General features: G+C 47.9%; 1 pseudogene; it reads left to right on the plus strand.

Moving 5' to 3' along the window:
• The first annotated feature begins 14803 nt into the window (after nt 1-14803).
• LOC149348182 (uncharacterized) lies at nt 14804-15831 on the plus strand (annotated as a pseudogene).
• The last annotated feature ends 2602 nt before the right edge of the window (nt 15832-18433 follow it).

Consider the following 18433-nt stretch of genomic DNA (forward strand, 5'->3'; position numbering starts at 1 on the left):
GTGCATATTTGTCCATATGGCCTGCCCTAATTTGGGGTTAGCTGAAAAAAATTAAAAAAAAATCGCTTTGATGTAGTCTTCAATACTGGATATCTCTTTGCACTTTATTTATTTACTGATCCGTATTACTCACAACAAATATATGTTGTAATTTCTTGCTAAGTGCTTTTCTCGTTTTCATATTGTATCTTCATGGATTGTTCTCACCACCGTCTATATCTGGGCGTACTTCACGCTTGATTTCATGTACTGATAAAGGACGCCATTGTGTGCCGGCTTGGAGAACTGGTGTACTTTTTATGCTTGTTAGTCATATAGCAAAGGGCTGGGGCTCTTTCAGGCGATACTGAGCCTCTAGCGTCAGCGCCCTCTTAGGCAAATGTGTTAGGAAAAAATAATGAAATGCAGGAAGAAAGTAAGTAAGAAAGAAAGAAAGAAAGAAAGAAAGAAAGAAAGATGGAAAGAGAGCAAGAAAGAAAGAGAGAAAGAAAGAAAGGAAGAAAGAGAGAAAGAAAGAAAGGAAGAAAGAGAGAGAGATAGAAAGAAAGAAAGAAAGAAGGAAAGAAAGAAAAGAAGGGAGGAAGAAAGAAAGAAGGAAAGAAAGAAAGAAAGAAAGAAAGAAAGAAGGAAAGAAAGAAGGAAAGAAAGAAAGAAAAAAAGAAAGAAAGGAAGAAAGGAAGAAAGAAAGAAAGAAAGAAAGAAAGAAAGAAAGAAAGAAAGAAAGAAAGAAAGGTAAAAGAGAGAAATAAATAATGGATCGACCAACAGTATGCCACTGGGAAGGACTCGATGTGATCCACGCCGATATGCATTGTTTCTGATAACACTATATGAATGGGACAAATTATTTGAAAGTGAACCGCTTTTTGCGAGCAGTGATGCGCAGGCTACAGGCCCTGAAGTGCATTTTCGAGTATAGGACGCAAGAGTTTCAATATTGATAATATGAGCCCCGGCAGTCAGGGATGGCTGCAGCCATGCACTCCCCTCCCACCCCCCTTCCGAACGAAAAAAGCTATGCGCACGCGCCCTAACATTGCCGACATTTAAAAAAAAGTCAGCTTTAAACACAAAATCCAAAATCAATGAGTGGTGTGCCACCTCTCCTTACTTCATCAAATTGAGGATTTAATTATCGCTTTAATTATAGATTACGGAGTGTGTAAATATGGATAACTGAAGCGGGGGTGGCGGACATAGAAATACCGCGTTGGCAACCTCTCAAGAACGTACGAGCCCATATTTGTTTCACCGCTGTCTTCAGTTCCCGCTCGTTGGCTACCGCACATCTCGAATGCGCCGAGCAGAGAACACAGCGGCAGTCTGGAGCTGGCGCGAAGATTGGGGCAGAGGCTATTCTCGCACCATCAGATCGAGATTATCACCACAAAGAATGAATAAGTGACGTCTACAATGAATGGATGGTATTGGAACCCGATTGTGTCTGCATAGCTAGTACTCATAACCCGCATTACCACGCGTGTAATTTTCTGTGATTTTTTTGTCGGTCTCAAAAGTACAATTTCCTGTACGCGTTGCTAGTTTTGTAATATGACAGCTGTTGTTGCTGTTTTCCTTTCTTCGCTGCACGTACAGAGTTTTCACGCTCTTATGAAATCGCAGTAGAAGAAGCAAACGCCTCTACCTGTACTACAGATTCGCGTTAACCTTCCTTACATTACGCGGTCTTTACTGCGCGTTATTACGCTTTGCTGTTCAGTATGCCTGGATACCGCTTTCGTCGCTGTGTCTATCACCAACTGCAAACGAATTGCATTTGTCTAAACTTCTGCCCTATGGGTGTGAACCTAAGCCGGGACGCGGAGGCGCTTTAAAAGAAAAAAAAAGCATTTTTTATTTTCGCGATAGGTTATGATGATTTGAGAAAAATGTAAATGATGAAAACGTAGGCTGGCATCAAAATGTATGTTTACAAGGGTGAACTGTGCCTACAATTAAGAGGAGTGCCCTACTTCGTGCGATAACCAAGAAGTGCGACTCTTTTCAGGAGTAAGTTCCTGCCGCTTCCTATTATAGAGACACGACAACGGACATCAAAATTTTCGAGAATAAACTGGCACTTTTCTTATTTATTTTTACATTTTAGTTTATCCATGCGGTGTGTGAATAGAATGGGCCAAGAAAGGCGGAAAGGAGTTGAGAGGGGGGACGCGCCATTCAGAGAATTTCGGGGGGGTGGGGGGAGTGGAGGGGTGTTATAACATATAAACACCCTCCCGCCCCCCCCCCCCCCCTGGCTACGAGCCTGGTGCTTTATGTCCTCTGAGCAGACCAATTAAAGCAATTGGTGTAATTTCAGACACGATATTTCGTAAAGTCTATAAGCAGCAGAAGCATGTTCGATTATTGTGTATACACTTTGCAGAACGATTCTCCGTTACTCTTAATTGTGGAAGCGATAAAGTGGGCACTGATTTTCTTTCAGCTGGCGGAAATCGGCCACCAAATGTTAGACACAAATATACCATCTTGCACATCACCCACAACTGTATAATACTCGGCGATGAATACCCGGCGATAAATGGTAAGTTAATCCGCCCTTAACGTGTCGTTCAACGTAAATTTTTGAAACATTTTGAATGCACATCATCGTCGTCGATAGACCAGCAAGACATTGCAAGCCACTTTCAATATGCTTACAGTAAGGACTGCCAATTTAATCTTGTCGTTTTAAAACGCGATGTCATCTCTTTTTTAGAACAGCTAGAAAGCTTGAAGGATGCGCGAGCTAAAGTAATGGAAAGAAAAGAAAAATCAACACAAGGCAGTAAAATTAACCATCAAAACTCAAAATGGTAACTTTACTTCAGCAAGTCTCAAGCCGGAGATGATTAAATAGGCAAAAAGGTAGTGAGTTTTGTCTCTTTTGGTTCATCACGCTTAGGGTAAAAAACACACGGAAAGGACGAAATAGAAGAAAGGAAGGATATTATGCGTGTCGGAAAGCAAAGAAACCGCACCACACAATAGGCTTCGTAGCGTACTGTGGCTTGCACACAACCACAAGTTTTAGCGAAGCCGCACCAGCCAGCGGAAAAACGGAGGTATCCACTCCGGAGGCAACCACTTCAGAGAGCAGTCATTTTTCTGAAATGTGGCGCAATTCAGGTCATCTTGTTTTCGGCACACGATAAAAGAAAAGTGCCGTTCCATTGTTATGGCAGCTAAGCACAACAACAGAAGGCTTCTTTCCGGCGAAAAACTAACTGTGCGTGGAATACAAACTTCTCCCCAGCTTGTTTCTCGTCAGCCACAGGGTTGCTTGTGAGCCAAAATCACCGTTTACTGTGGTGTCGAGCGATCCGTGACGGACTTCCGCGAGACGAAATTTTTCATAAAAACCTTACTGCGCCCCCACCAATGAGGAGCTCGAAGCAAGAAAAGCTGAATTGAGTGGACGGACAAAAGAGCAGATTGCGTAGAAGCACTGGGCCTTTCCTTTGCCCGAGGGCACTCAGAGATAGCCTCACGGCAATTGTACAAACAAGAGGAATTTAATTCTCCCATCGTCCTCACGCACTCGCGGTATTCTTCCTTAGTGGGGTACCGCCACGAGTGCCGCGTCAAAAGTCAAGCCGGGGAAAAAGTGACCGTTGCGACTACTCGGCACCATTAGGCAGCTTCCGGCCACAGCGGGGATAGAGTCGGTCTCGGCAGAACGGGTTGGATAAGAAGAGGAGGACGGGGGGGGGGGGGGGGGGGGGATTTCCATACCCTAAGCAAGCGTGCCCTAGACAATGTACATGCCGATGATGTCGACTGCCAGGGCCAACCAGTCTTGTTCTTCCACGAGGCACATTTAAGTCAGGTACGGCGTACATTTCGATTTTGGCCATGATGCCTCTGAGTTTCAAACTAACCACACATGTTAAAGAACCCCAGGTGGTCGAAATTTTTGGAGCCCTTCACTACGGCGTCTCTCATAGCCTGAGTCGCTTTGGGACGTTAAACTCTACAACCCAACCTAACCCAACCCAACTCAGACATGTACAGCCAACAAGGATATCTGCGCTGAACGCAAGGTTGCATGGCATTCGCTGTAGCCTCCTGATGTAGCCTTCGCAAACCTGTGTAACGGCCAGGAGGTTCGAGTACCCAGCAAAATGCAGCAGCAAAATCGGTCCAGTTGGTGCCCCAGACTGTGGGAACAATTATTCCACCCGAATACTCCCCAGTTGTCCTCATACTTTCAATACAAACACGGTTTTGAGCAGAGGAAATTAGGTTTACCTACGCATGATTCCAATTGCTGCGAATTTCATTCATTTCATTTACTTCATTTATTGATACCCTCAGGGTCGGAACATTACAGAGGGGAGTGGGTTAACGGAACAATGTCTATAAACACAGCAAATCACAATACAAGTAAAAAATAACGTGAAAGTCTGGAATATAAGTGTAACAGTGTTAAGTGTGCGGGAACACAAGACGATGAATGATTACAAACTAAAACACAGTTTCTAATTGTAATGTCACGTGTCCCAGTACACAGAGAGTAGCAAAAATACAAAAGAAAGAAACTAGGAAGGTGATTCGTTGTACAGTACAAAACTTGCTAGTAATTATATATTGCGTATGGCTGACTGAAATTATGAAGGTTGGGTGATCATTGCAACGGAGGAGGGAAGGCGATTCCAGTCTACTGATGTGCGGGGAAGGAATGAATCGGATAACGGTTTAGTATTGCATATAAATGTGCCAACTTTGTGAATGTGCGGTCAAAACGTGCTGACACATATGAAGGTGGAATTAGTAATTCATCATGCAAGATATCGTGGTAACAGATCTTATGGAACAATGATAGCCGTGCGAGATTACGTCAGGACGCCAGGTTAGGTTTCATTGTAGATATGCTGGATGTGCGATTATAGTTGGAGAAGATGAAGCGAGCTGTATTGTTTGGAATCATTTCGATCTGGTTAATCAAGATTTGGGATTTGAGAGGGCAAATGACTATGCGCCGTTATGCTTCATTCTGCCTTGCAGACAGGACAAGTTGCACTTGCTGGACTACATTCAATCGCATTGACAACCTCCATTGGGTGTGTGAATACATGTTCGAGCTGCTCTGCAAAACGCCAAATATTACTGTGAGCAGGGGCAACGAGTGTTGGATATAAAAGAATGCCGTTTGTAAAGCTGCATGGCAATAAAAGAGTGAAAAAGTTCAGATATTTGCCGTCAACTACTCATGCGAGAGTGTACTGCAAGATGGATTACCCACGGTTTTCTGTGCCTCAAGGAGGTGGCGGTCCTGCAAAGAACACCTACTGAAGAAGCGGGGGAATCGAGCAACCACTCCGTGGGAGTCGTCTAGCGCATGAAACGGGTGCACTCTTGGGAAATATTTTCCTGGATGGGAATAAATTACTTGAACTCTAGTGCATTTCCTGCCGCTGATAGGCTTTATTCCGTCAAAAAGGAATAAATATTTCATTTCCGATCAGTGAGGTTTTTGCAGGGCGCGATTGGTATATTTATTACATCCTGATAGAAAGCGGGTGGTGACGTAGTTTTTCATTCCCACAGGGAGGTTTCGAAGGTAACTTCTCGGCAGTAATCACCCGACCATTAAAGTACTAATGAGAAAACTGCGAGAACTTGGGTTACTTCCTGATGGAGGTATATTTAGGGAAATGAGGATCAATAGCGCACAAAATTGAAAGGACAACACAAAAGCGCTAAACTTCCAGTGAACGATGCTTATTTGGCGCGGACAACCTTACAAAGATCACGTAAGGTACAGGTACAGATGACTAACAATGATTATCTTGTCAAGTTCATGACGTGTCAGGAACGAGAAAAAACACAATGCAAGCCACCAATCAGTGAGCACGTTTCACACTATCGCCCGCTGCCTTGAATCTGCCTTTTTAAAAAAAAAAATCCAAGAAAGCTAAGTCCTCTTTTAATAGGATGGATGGAAACAACTTTATTACACAAAAATCTTCCCGGGTGGTCCCCTACTGGTCCAGGAGTCCACGGGCTTGTGCTGCGCGTAAAGGCCGATCCACCAGCCATTTCTGGCAGGCGGGCTGAGCGGTCCGTAAAGCAGCCTCCCAGGAAGAATGAGTGGGATTGGGGATGGGGGATACTGCCTTTGGGGAAGGACATTCCGAAAGGTAGTGGAAAAGTGTTGATCTAGGCACGCCACAAGTGGTACAAACAGGAGGAAAGGTGGGGTGAAAGCATGAAAGATGGTGGGGGGAAATAAGATAGCCTGTCTATAATGGTCGCCATGTGGCACTGGATGAGGGCGACAACGTACTGTGGGGTGGTGGTAGTGTCATACGGCTGAGTTTATAGAATGTTGTGATTTCATGATATGTAGAGAGGACCGATGGGGCCTCTTTCGCAGGTTGGGTGCCTGATCATCCGGGGTCCGGGAGGAGAGTTCTCGGGCCAGCGCATGAACGCGCTCATTACCGGGGATCGAGGCATGCTCAGGGACCCACGACAGAGTAACCGTTCAGTGGAGAGAGGTGACTATGGCAAGAATACGATGTGTTGCCGGCGTCGCCACGTCCTTTTGGTAGTGGCGGTACGCGGCCTGGGAATCTGTGCAAATTTCGGTTACGTTTTTCTCAATGGTGAAGTGGGCCTGAGCAAGTGCGATGGCGGCTCCTTCCGCTTCTGCAGGCGAATTAGTCCGTATAGTGGCGGCGGCCCCCACTTTGCCGTCTTCATAGGCTGCGACTGCCGTGAAATATTCTTGTTTCGAATTTTCTGCCGCGTCGACATAAAGGATATCGGAGCGGTTGCTGTAGGTTTTCGTGTAATAGCTCGCTCGTGCCCGCCGCCTACCCTGATGGAGACTAGCGCTCATATTGCGCGGTAGGGGCTTCTGATATATATGATCCTTAGTGCGCAGAGAAATCATGTAAGGTGTAGGACTTGTTCGGGTGGGAATGGGTGGATTGAGACGTAGCTGTTGCAGTATGCGTTGTCCTGTTTCTGTGCGACTCAGGCGGACTAATTGGTTGGTGCGTTGAGCCTCTATTAATTCGATCACAGTATTGTGGGTACCAGTGGCCAGGAGACGTCTAACCGTCCGTAGAAGACGAAGGGCGGAGGTGACAGCCGTGCGTATTAGGATGTCTGCCTGTTATCTTTGCCGCTGAGTGAGTATGTGGTATTGAAGGTGGGATGTAATGCGGCTAATAATTAGTGCTTTTATGATATTGAGCGTCTCGCGTCCAGACAGCCCATGATTGCGTACTGCCACCCGCCTGATAAGTGCAGCGACCATTTTGGTCTGTCTTTGCAAGAGCTGAAGGGTGGCGGTTGCATCGAGTGTATTGTTAATGAGAAGACGGAGAATTACTCACCTGAGGCACACTGGGCACTGGATTCCCGTACATGTGTAGTTCAATCGGGGGGGGGGGGGGGGGGCACTGGGGAGGGGTTTCAGCTGCAGGAGTTCCGATTTATTTGGAGAGCAACGGAGGCCTGTGTTTGCTAAATGAGTGGTGGTGATGTCTATGGCAGATTCCAGGGTATCCTGGGCTGTTCCAAGGGATCCTCCCGTTTTCCAGAGGGTTATATCATCAGCGTATATGGCTGTGTGGAGCACTGGGATTGCAGCAAGGGCCTTTGCCAGTGGCGCTAGGGCAAGGCTGAAAAGTAAAGGTGATAGAACCGCCCCTTGTGGGGTACTCCGGTTAGGCAGGGGAAAGGCTGAGATGCAATATCCCCAAGGTGGAGTTCTGTCGTGCGTCGCTGAAGGAAGGCCCGAATATATTGCCATATGCGGGTGCCGCATCTCGTGGTGGCTAATGACGTGAGGATATGGTCATGGCTTATTGTGTCGAAAGCCTTATTAATATCCAGGGCCAGTATGGCTCGCGTAGCGGCTGTACAGCGCTTAGTGCAAAAGAGGGTCTCTTTAAGTGCGAGAAGTACGTCTTGCGCCGAGATGTTTGGCCGGAAGCCGAATTGAACGTTTGAGAGAAAGCCTGTTGTTTCTAGGAAAGGTTGCAGGCGATTGAGAATGACATGCTCGAAGAGCTTGCCGGCACAGCTCGTTAAGGAGATGGGGCGCAAATTTTGAAGTATGCGTTTTTGTGTTTTCTTGCACCGTGATTCCTCGAAGCGTTCGTATCGAATAGAGGACTTCCGTCAACCATTAGAAGATGCCGATGTGCTTAACGATATCAGCGGCATTGGTGCTTACCAGATGAGCCATCTCTGGCTCGTCAGGCTCCGCACCCAATAGGTGAAGGACACTGTACTTGCGGCCGGGGGCCTGAGTGTGAAATGCGACTACTCTTATATTGTTGACCCCTGTCGAAAGGAGATTAATCTGAAGATTCACTAGGCGCCATTTCACACGCCCAGTGAGACCTTTCGGAAGGCCCTGGGCGAGTTTGGAGAAGTGATGAAGAGGGTCTGTCCGAAACGTCGACCTGCAATAAATGTTTACCTAAATGAAGCGTTCCTCTATTTCGCATTTTGCCGCTAGCAACAAGTACGTTTATCTTTTTGTGCTATTATATATATATATATATATATATATATATATATATATATATATATATATATATATCCTCCACTATGGCGTCTCTCATAGCCTTAGTCGCTTTAGGACGTTAAACCCCATAAACCACACCATATATATATATATATATATATATATATATATATAGGGTATCCCAGCTAACTTGGACCAAGATTTAAAAAAAAACCTAAGCGTTCTTGAGAACTGAAATCACGTGGATGTTGTTAGGGTTCATCTAAAGTTACAGTACCATTTTCCTAGCTCGTCTTATTTGAATAATTTGTCGAGATAAACAAGCTAACTTTTTAAATATTGCTTCAAACATTCAGGCGTCAATAGGAAAGTTGTGGAGCTCCACAAATATTGCCAACCCAGGCACCTCCAGCTTGATAGATTTAGCGTGGCCATTTTTATTCGAGCAAAACGAAAACTCGCGGAGTTTAAAAAATACCACGTGACAACGCGCTCCGCGTGCCCGTATGCGCCGCGACTACAGAGCTCTCACCCGTGCTTTGTAAAAACATCACTCGCGTCGCGCCTTACATGTTGCTCAAGACAGAGCATCGTGTTGGCTTGGTTCCAAGATAAGCGCCAGTGGGTTTGGGCGGCCGTTAAAGGAATATATATTGTCACGTGCTACGGATCGGCCCTGAGGAACAAAGAAGATGTGCGCAAGCTGGAAGAAAACGAGGAAGTCCAGTGTCCTGCCGCCGGCGCACCAAGCTCTGCTCGACCTGTCTTGTAAATAGTATTTGTAAATAGAACCTGTAACAGTGTGGTGGAGGTGCTGGGTCGATCACCACGGACCCCTCTCGAAACAGCTGCAGTCGAAGAATCGCCGGATTGCCACCGTTGCCCGTGCAAATGCCCAAGGAAGCCGACGCACGTCCGACCGGCGCCGCAACGCCCACTTGGCAGCACTACCGTGAGCCGCGGACGTTTTCCGGGAAGGCTGGCGAAAACGTGGATGATTGGCTCACCAATTGCAAGCGGGTGAGCAAATACCACGGCTGGGATTCCACTCTTCAGCTGGGCAATGTCGTTTTCTTTCTCGATGGTACCGCGCTAACTTGGTTCGAAAACCATGAGGCATCGATGACGAGTTGGGACCGCTTCATGGAAGAGCTCCGCAGCTGCTTCGGAGATACCGTTGCCAAACGAAAATGCGCTGAGCAGTCTTTGCTTCAGAGAGCGCAAGTGCCTGGAGAGACCTGCGCGACTTACATAGAAGACGTCTTGAAGCTGTGCAAAGTCGTCAATCCCAGTATGGCCGACGAAGATCGCGTTGGCCATCTCCTTAAAGGCATCGCGGAGAACGTCTACAGCTTTCTCATCAGTAAAGAAAATTTAGACTCGCCCACGGATATCATCAAGTACTGCCGCACCTTTGAAGCTCTAAAGCTGCGTCGAATTACTCCCAAGTTCGGTCGCCTGCCTAACGTCAACACCGTCGCCAGCGTCGATTTCCACGAGCCTGTGAATGCTGCGAATCTCCCTGACGTCATTCGTCAGGGAGATTCCGCACACTTGCTAAATGAAATAGTTTATTACTTACAAAGACGGATAATAATGCATTGCATAAATTGTCTTGCTGGCAGTAAAATGCTGTACACCACATACTGGACGTTTCATATCCTATTGTCTCATCGAAACACATTCTCTATGTATTTCAGCTTGCTCAGTCCAACCCCGACTGAGGCTGAAGCATCTTCCGGGTGAGCTTGTCTCAAGTAATGTTACACTGTATCTCTCTTAACAGATGATATTTTTCTTTTCATGCGTCACCAAGGTCCAACAGTGGCACAAACAGAGCCCAGCCGCCAGCGCAGCCTTCCCAAGTGCGACTTTCCTCGACACCACAGTCTCGGTAGCTCTGCTGTTCATTTTTCCCGTGTAACCGTCGTTCTAGCAATGTCTGCCATATTCGTTCCCGTTGTGTCCTCGAGCACGATTTCTGATGCCTTCGATGCTGTGGTGGAACCTTGTTCCCTTAACTGTGAAAAGAAAAGTGTGCTAGTACCCCGCAGCGTCGTACATGTGACCAAGGGCCATGCCACTCTTTGGACTGTCAATCATTCCAACGAACCTGCAATATTGCCATGTGGTTTGAAACTTGCTAGCTTTGAAGAAAGTTTTTCTGTACCAGTTGCCGCGATCACTGACAACGTGTCTCGTCCAACTAGACGCCGCGATCTGAGCGACTCTCAATTCCTAGCCATGGTCAACAAATCCCTACCCACTACCGACCGCCAGGTACTAGTGGCCGTTCTTATGAAGCATGCGGACGTGTTCGACTTCGGTCGCGACCAACCACCGCCGATTCCGGCTTCCCGTACCCATCACATGATCAATACTGGATCTGCACAGCCGATTCGACAGAAGCCATACCGCGTCTCGCCTTCCGAACGTCATATAATCGATGAACAAGTTCGTGACATGTTGCACCGCGGCATCATTCAGGAATCTTCAAGCCCGTGGGCTGCTCCAGTGATCCTCGTCAAAAAGAAAGATGGCACTTGGCGATTTTGTGTCGACTACCGCCGGCTTAACACTGTCACAAAGAAGGATGTTTATCCACTCCCACGCGTTGATGATGCTATTGACTGCCTCCACTCAGCCTCCTACTTTTCCTCGGTGGATCTACGGTCCGGATATTGGCAGATACCGATGCACCCGCAAGACAAAGAGAAGACGGCATTCGTGACACCTGACGGGTTGTATGAATTTAACGTTATGCCATTCGGCCTTTGCAACGCTCCTGCCACTTTTGAACGATTTATGGATACGCTTTTACGTGGCCTGAAGTGGCAAGTTTGCATGTGTTATCTGGACGATGTTGTTATTTTTGGAAGGACCTTCGCCGAACATAACAGCTGCTTAGCTATTGTCCTAGACTGCATAGAGAGAGCGGGACTCGTGCTGAACTCCAAGAAGTGTCGCTTCGGTGAACGCCAAATTACTGTGCTTGGTCATCTCATTGACAAGGATGGCGTCAGGCCCGACCCGCAGAAGGTTGAAGCTGTAAGCAGTGTCAAAGAGCCCAAATCAGTGAAAGAGCTTAGGAGTTTTCTAGGACTTTGCTCATATTTTCGGCGTTTCGTTCCAAGTTTTCTAATTTAGCCTACCCGCTTACAAGTCTCCTGCAGAAAGACGCTCCTTTCCACTGGACTCCCGAATGCGACTCCGCGTTTCGGCAGCTCAAGTTTCTCCTCACCTCGCGGCCAATATTGCGTCATTTCTGCCCGACAGCACCCACTGAACTCCACACTGACGCCAGCGGCATCGGCGTAGGTGCTGTGCTTATCCAACGCCATGAGGGCAATCAACACGTTGTCGCTTATGCAAGTCGCACCCTCAGCAAGTCGGGACGCAATTACACTGTAACAGAGCAATTAAGCAAACAAGGGAAGGGGATGAGGGGCTCGTTATAAATATGAAAGAAGCCAACAGCCACAGAAACCAAGGGGCACAGGGGATTTTTGATTAGTTTATTTATTTTGTGGTGTTGATCAATTTAGAATATTACTGAACATGTTATCGCTTAAACCTAATTGATTAGAAAAGCAGAAGAAAAAACAACCACTGCCGCCGGTGGGATCCGAACCCACGACCTCCGAATTACGCGTCCGGTGCTCTACCTCTGAGCTACGGCGACGGCTGTCAAATCTTCTGCTTTCGGGGGTATTTATGTTTACAAGTAACCTAACCTTGAGAGTGTTCATCAGCGCCACCCACGTTCATAAGCGGCGGACGTAGAACGTCCTGAGTTACCGCAGGTAGTGACGTAGAACGTCATCGAACGGAGAGGGTGGAAGCTGCGTGAGAACCCTCTTATGCTTCCTATGGAATCAAGGCTGCCAGAACCGAGGCCCTCGCTAAGCAATTAAGCAAACAAGGGAAGGGGATGAGGGGCTCGTTATAAATATGAAAGAAGCCAACAGCCACAGAAACCAAGGGGCACAGGGGATTTTTGATTAGTTTATTTATTTTGTGGTGTTGATCAATTTAGAATATTACTGAACATGTTATCGCTTAAACCTAATTGATTAGAAAAGCAGAAGAAAAAACAACCACTGCCGCCGGTGGGATCCGACGGTGGGATCCGACGGTGGGATTCGGCGTACAACGGTTTCGTTCATACCTTTATGGACGTGATTTTACAGTCGTCACAGACCATCATTCGCTGTGCTGGCTTGTGAATCTACGCGACCCCTGCGGTCGGTTGGCCCGCTGGGCGTTACGCCTCCAAGAGTTTAACTTTAAAGTGTCTTACAAAAGTGGCCGCCAACACGCCGACGAATTGCCTCTCACGGCTGCCGGTCACGTTTGCTACTTCCGAAGATGAAAACTTCGACGACTATCTCGCTGCCGTTTCCCAAGAGTTTCCAGATCTTGGCACTTTCCAGGCGGAACAAAGCAAGGATCAGCCCTTGGCGCCGTTTTTTGCCGAAGCCCGTGACCCGACATCCTCAAGCCCTTTCTGCATTCGCGACGGTTTACTCTATAGAATGAATTACTCGCCTGGAGGTGCGCGCTTTCTCCTCGTCGTTCCGGCTTCTCTGTACTCTGTTCTGCACGCAATGCACGATGACGTCACGGCTGGGCACTTGGGGTTTGCCAGGACCCTTAACCGCATCAAAGAGAGTTTTTACTGGCCAAAGATGCGTCACATGGTTCAGCGCTACGCGGCCACCTGCGTGCTGTGTCAGCGGTTCAAACTTCCCACAACTTCTTCGCCTGGACGCCTGCATCCTGTGCCACCTCCAAGCACACCATGTGAACAAGTTGGTCTCGATCTGCTCGGCCCGTTTCCCCACTCGTCCAACGGTAACAGCTGGGTCATCGTGTGCGTTGATCACCTCACCCGTTACTGTGAAACCGCCGCCCTACCTTGCGCCACCGCTGCAGATGTCTCGCTCTTTCTTCTTCATGCTGTCATCCTCCGGCATGGACCTCCTCGAGTTATTATCAGTGACCGCGGTCGCCAGTTTACGGTGGACGTTGTGGAAGAGCTTCTGCATCTTTGTTCATGCCATTTTCGCCACTCGACGCCGTACCACCCCCAGACGAATGGACTGGTTGTACGCACTAATCGGACACTTACGAACATGCTTGTCATGTATGTCGATTCCCGCCATAAGAACTGGGACGACGTGCTTCCATTCATTACATACGCCTATAACACGTCGAGGCATGAAATAACTGGTTACAGCCCATTCTTCCTTCTTTATGCCCGTCCGCCTCGAAGCTCCCTCGAGAGCATCTTACCTTTCTCTCTCGACACCGAGCCTTCTATTGCCAACACTCTATGTCGCGCTGAAGAAGCCCGTCGGATTGCCCGTATACGCACCTTGGCATCGCAGGATCGCTCTAAGCAACGTTATGACCGCCGGCGCAAGGATGTCTGCTACCTGCCCGGTGACGTTGTATGGTTGTGGACGCCTCTACGCAAGCGTGGTTTATCACAAAAGCTGCTGTCCCACTACACAGGCCCGTTCATCGTTATTGCTCGCCTCAATGACCTCAACTATGTCATCTCTCCCCAATCAACGCAAGGACGCCGCTCAAGGAAAACCCAAGTCGTGCATATCGCACGGCTAAAGCCCTTCCACTCTCGGGACCCAGACTGATTGACTGACCCAGAGGGCTTCGTCTGCGAACGGGGAAATGTCACGTGCTACGCATGGGCCCTGAGAAACAAAGAAGATGTGCGCAAGCTGGAAGAAAACGAGGAAGTCCAGTGTCCTGCCGCCGGCCTATCAAGCTCTGCTCGACCTGTCTTGTAAATAGTATTTGTAAATAGAACCTGTAACAATATATATATCCTACTTGACCGGCCACGCCGCGGTGGCTCAGGGGTTTCGGCGCTCGGCTCCTGGCCCGAGAGAGGCGGGTTCGATGGAAGCCGGCGATGCCATAAACACGGACATCCTCCTCCCCATCTGCCTCCCGTCTTGTGCGGGAAAGCTGATGGAGACTATGCGAGACAGGCTGTACGAGTTTTTGGAAAACCAAAATGTATTCGCAGACACCGTGTTCAGGTGTCGCCGCACCGGTCCTCGCAGGATGTCCTGCTTCAATTAGACCGCGAAATTTTGAATCCCGTCGAATACCCCCTTGATGACAAAGTAATACTCGCCCTCGATTTGAAGGGGGTTTTCGACAATGTAACACACGACATCATTTTGACGCACCTCTCTCAAACCAACTGTGGACACAACACGTTTTCAGCGTGCTCTTGACCTCTCGGTCACCACGTCCAACCAGCGCCTTCTGGAGGTGGGGATGGCCATTACCTTCGTGGAGCTCCGAGAAGCACACTTGACAAACCACTGTCAAAGACGCCGTCGGGTAGCCGCTTGCTTGTCCGACTTCACATCCAACATGCAACACTGACGGAAGAGCGCGTGCGCATTCCCGAAATCTGGAGATACGCCCTGCACGTACGCCCTCTTCCGGCCTACATGACACGAGACGACCATAGTGGCGGGCGCCTTGGCGGTCGGGAGCCTTGGCACGCTACTATGGAAACAAACACGGAGTATTTTACGCGGACGCCACCGACACACACCATGGGGGTTATTACAAGGCCGCAGTCGTCCACCAAAACACCGTAGTGAACAGCCTTACATTCATAGCACAAGACATTACTCATGCGGAATAGATGGCAATAGAGCTCGTCGCCGCCGATCAGGACTCGCAGGTCATCATTACCGACTCGCGAAAGGCCAGCAGGAACATCAAAAGGGGCTTTATTCCGTACTTGGCATACCGAATACTTCAGCATAGCAGTTACCTCGTGGCTCCCGCGTCCCGCACAATAGTATGGACTCCCGCGCACACGGGCCTCGAGGGCAACAAAGCGGCCGACGCCGCTGCCCGCGCGCTCACTCTCCGGGCATCGCCCTCGCCTCCCCCCGATGCGGACTCCGTCCCCTATCCGGCTTTTACATTCAAGGAAATCATCCAATATTACCAATTCGGCCATGCAATCTATCCTAAGCCCTGCAAGGGCCTCACGAAGACGGAGGAACGCTTACTCCTTCGCCTTTATACTAGAACACTGCTGCGCCCCGCAGTCATCAAACATTTCGACCCTGCGTGCAGAGGGAAGTGCCCGGCACTGTAGGGAAAAGTCTTCGGACCTTTACCACAAGGTATGGGCATGCCAATCAACCCCGCACCTTCCCCCTGTCCCCAACCAAACCCGGGAGGACTGAGAGGCGGCCCTGCTCGGCTGCTCTGGCCTGGCGAGCCAAAAGGCCCTGGTCGGGCGCGCCCAAGCAGCAGCTATAGCCAATGGGCTTCTGTAATGAACAGCCCACCTACCATTTGTAAGGGAAGGCCCCTTAAGGACCGCTCTACTCGCTCCCTGTACATATTTTAAAAAAATCTCTGCCTCTCCCGTAAACGAGAGTAGAGTAAGCATGAAATGTTTACGGGCCTAATGTCATCTCGGTGGACACCCGAACCGCACCGTAAAGGAAGGGAGGAACGCCACCACCCATTCGGCGCGATGCCTTGCCCTTTGAACGCAGCGCTCCTCCCCCGGATCATGTATGACAACGAAGTGTAACGTGGCATTTATGTGCTTTTTGCACGCGTTATTAGAAATCGGAAATTATAATTCCGTGCATTATCAAACCCACAGCTCCACTGATATCGTGATAAACATTGAGGAGGCACTGGCAGCAGTTATTTTTTGTCTCGTTTGGAGACCAACCGGCGCTTGCATGCCGGTCGCGTAGGAGGGCTTAGAGAGTCTCGTTAAATCTCGTTAAGTCTCGTACGGTGCCCGGATGTTCTCGTTTCAGAGCCCGGATGACTGGAATTCAGTGCCCGGATGAGTGGATTTCAGTGCCCGGATGACTGGAATTCAGTGCCCGGATGAGTGGATTTCAGTGCCCGGATGACTGGAATTCAGTGCCCGGATGAGTGGATTTCAGTGCCCGGATGACTGGAATTCAGTGCCCGGATGAGTGGATTTCAGTGCCCGGATGAGTGGATTTCAGTGCCCGGATGATGGCTCTCGGTCTTGGCGTGACGTCACCACACTGCCGACAACGGGAGCTAAAAGCATTTCATGCTTAATATGAAGTTTTTCAGTCAGTCGTTCAGTCAGGTTCGATCCCAGCCGCGGCGGCGGAATTTCGATGGATGCGAAATTCTGGAGGTGCGTGTACTGTGCGGTGTCAGTGCATGGTAAAAAACCGCAGGTGGTTGAAGTATTCTGGAGCCCGTCACTACGGCGTCCCTCATAGCCTGAGTCTCTTTGGGACGTTAAACCCTGATAAACCAATAAACCATATTCGACCACACAGCACCAACATGGATGCGCACTGACTGAATATTCTTATAATTCACACGAATTTAAGCGCTCGTTTTTTCCTTTCGCCATCAGATAATAGAATGCCTCAAATGCCCATGCAAAGATAATGCCTCAAATACCCATGCAAAGAGGTTACAAACATTTTCTGCGAAGATAGAGGCCATAATAGAAGCCAAATAATGTTCTCAGTGATCAAGTTCAAGTTCATTGGGTCTTGGATATTGCTGTCTCGTTTTGCTCTATCATTTATGAAAACAAAGAGCACACTCACCAACTACTGCATGCTAGATTCCTTTGCGGGCGATCTTCTGTTCTGCGCATGTGCGGCAATGCGAGAATATTTCCGAGACAGGAAAAGAGCACAGCGAAAACCATGAATTTTCTTCTCTCCTCTGGCTCAAGGTTTTAGAGTTGTGCTCCTGAAATTGTAAAACAGCGATTTGGAACGGCTTTTCGCAGATACTTTTTCTTTTATTTTTTTTAACGCAGTATACGAGCATATAGCATAATTAGCGTTTATTTAGTGTTTTCTTTTTTTACGTTGCATCTTGAGATTCTTAGCAAAAACCGCTGTTTAGACCGCTTAATAAAATTTGTCGTTCAGCTTTTTTCCCTCTAACCCAGCAATTACTACAATGCAAATAATTTTCCCAAGCTTCTCTGGATATTCGTAACAATTCAGGTCGTACTGAATTATTTTTTTCAGCGAAATTCCACGTTTCAGTGCGAACAGGTTTCCCGTTGCTGCTGCGACTATTGGGATCCTGAAACAGGGACTCAATCTACAGTGTAAATAATGAGTTCGGTCAATAAATGTTTTGAGGAACAACAAGAAGCTTTTAGACGATATCAAAGACGCGAAACCGAAAGTTGGCACACTGCATCATCGCTCTTGCTACGAAGGAAGGTCACTGGACAGCGAAGGTGAAGTAGTTCTTGATCGTGACCTCATCTGATGTCCGTAACCCTAGCGGCCTCTTATTCCGCTTCTATTATTGCGACCGTAACGTTTGTCTTTAACGCAACGTATTTCGATTTTGCGCTATTATTTTAGTTCTTTTACTTTTTTCTAAAATATAGATAGGACCAGAGCAACTTCAAAAATCTGAGTGCCCGATAATTGCTCTTGCGCCCTAAACATTTTCAGAAAAATAATTTTACATTGACTTCCATAGAATTCACATCAGAAGCTTGAGATAAAATAATTTGAAGGAGTGCACACTGCGGAAAACAGAGGCAAAGAAGTGTAGTAAGCTATGAAAATCAAGAAAGGAAAGCCTACAGCAGAAAAAAAGTACACAATACAAGTGAACGCCGGAATATATAAATTTAGTGAATAAAAACTACAGATTCATAGTATCAGTCCCAATATCGTGGCTGGAACTTTACTAGCGTCTCAATATCGTTGCTATCAGAGGAAGGAGAACAAGTTACCCCAAGCACATAAAAAAACGAACTTGAGCATGAGAAGCTTTACCCATTGGGGCACCGCCTTTGCAATTGTGTACACGACTGTTCAGTTTTTTTTTTTTAACGCCTCTATCTACTTTCGTGAAACCAGTGGTGCCGACTACATTTCAATTGCC

This window comes from Amblyomma mixtum, chromosome 4, assembly GCF_055824585.1.
Source record: "Amblyomma mixtum isolate Tamu chromosome 4, ASM5582458v1, whole genome shotgun sequence".
Taxonomy (NCBI): domain Eukaryota; kingdom Metazoa; phylum Arthropoda; class Arachnida; order Ixodida; family Ixodidae; genus Amblyomma; species Amblyomma mixtum.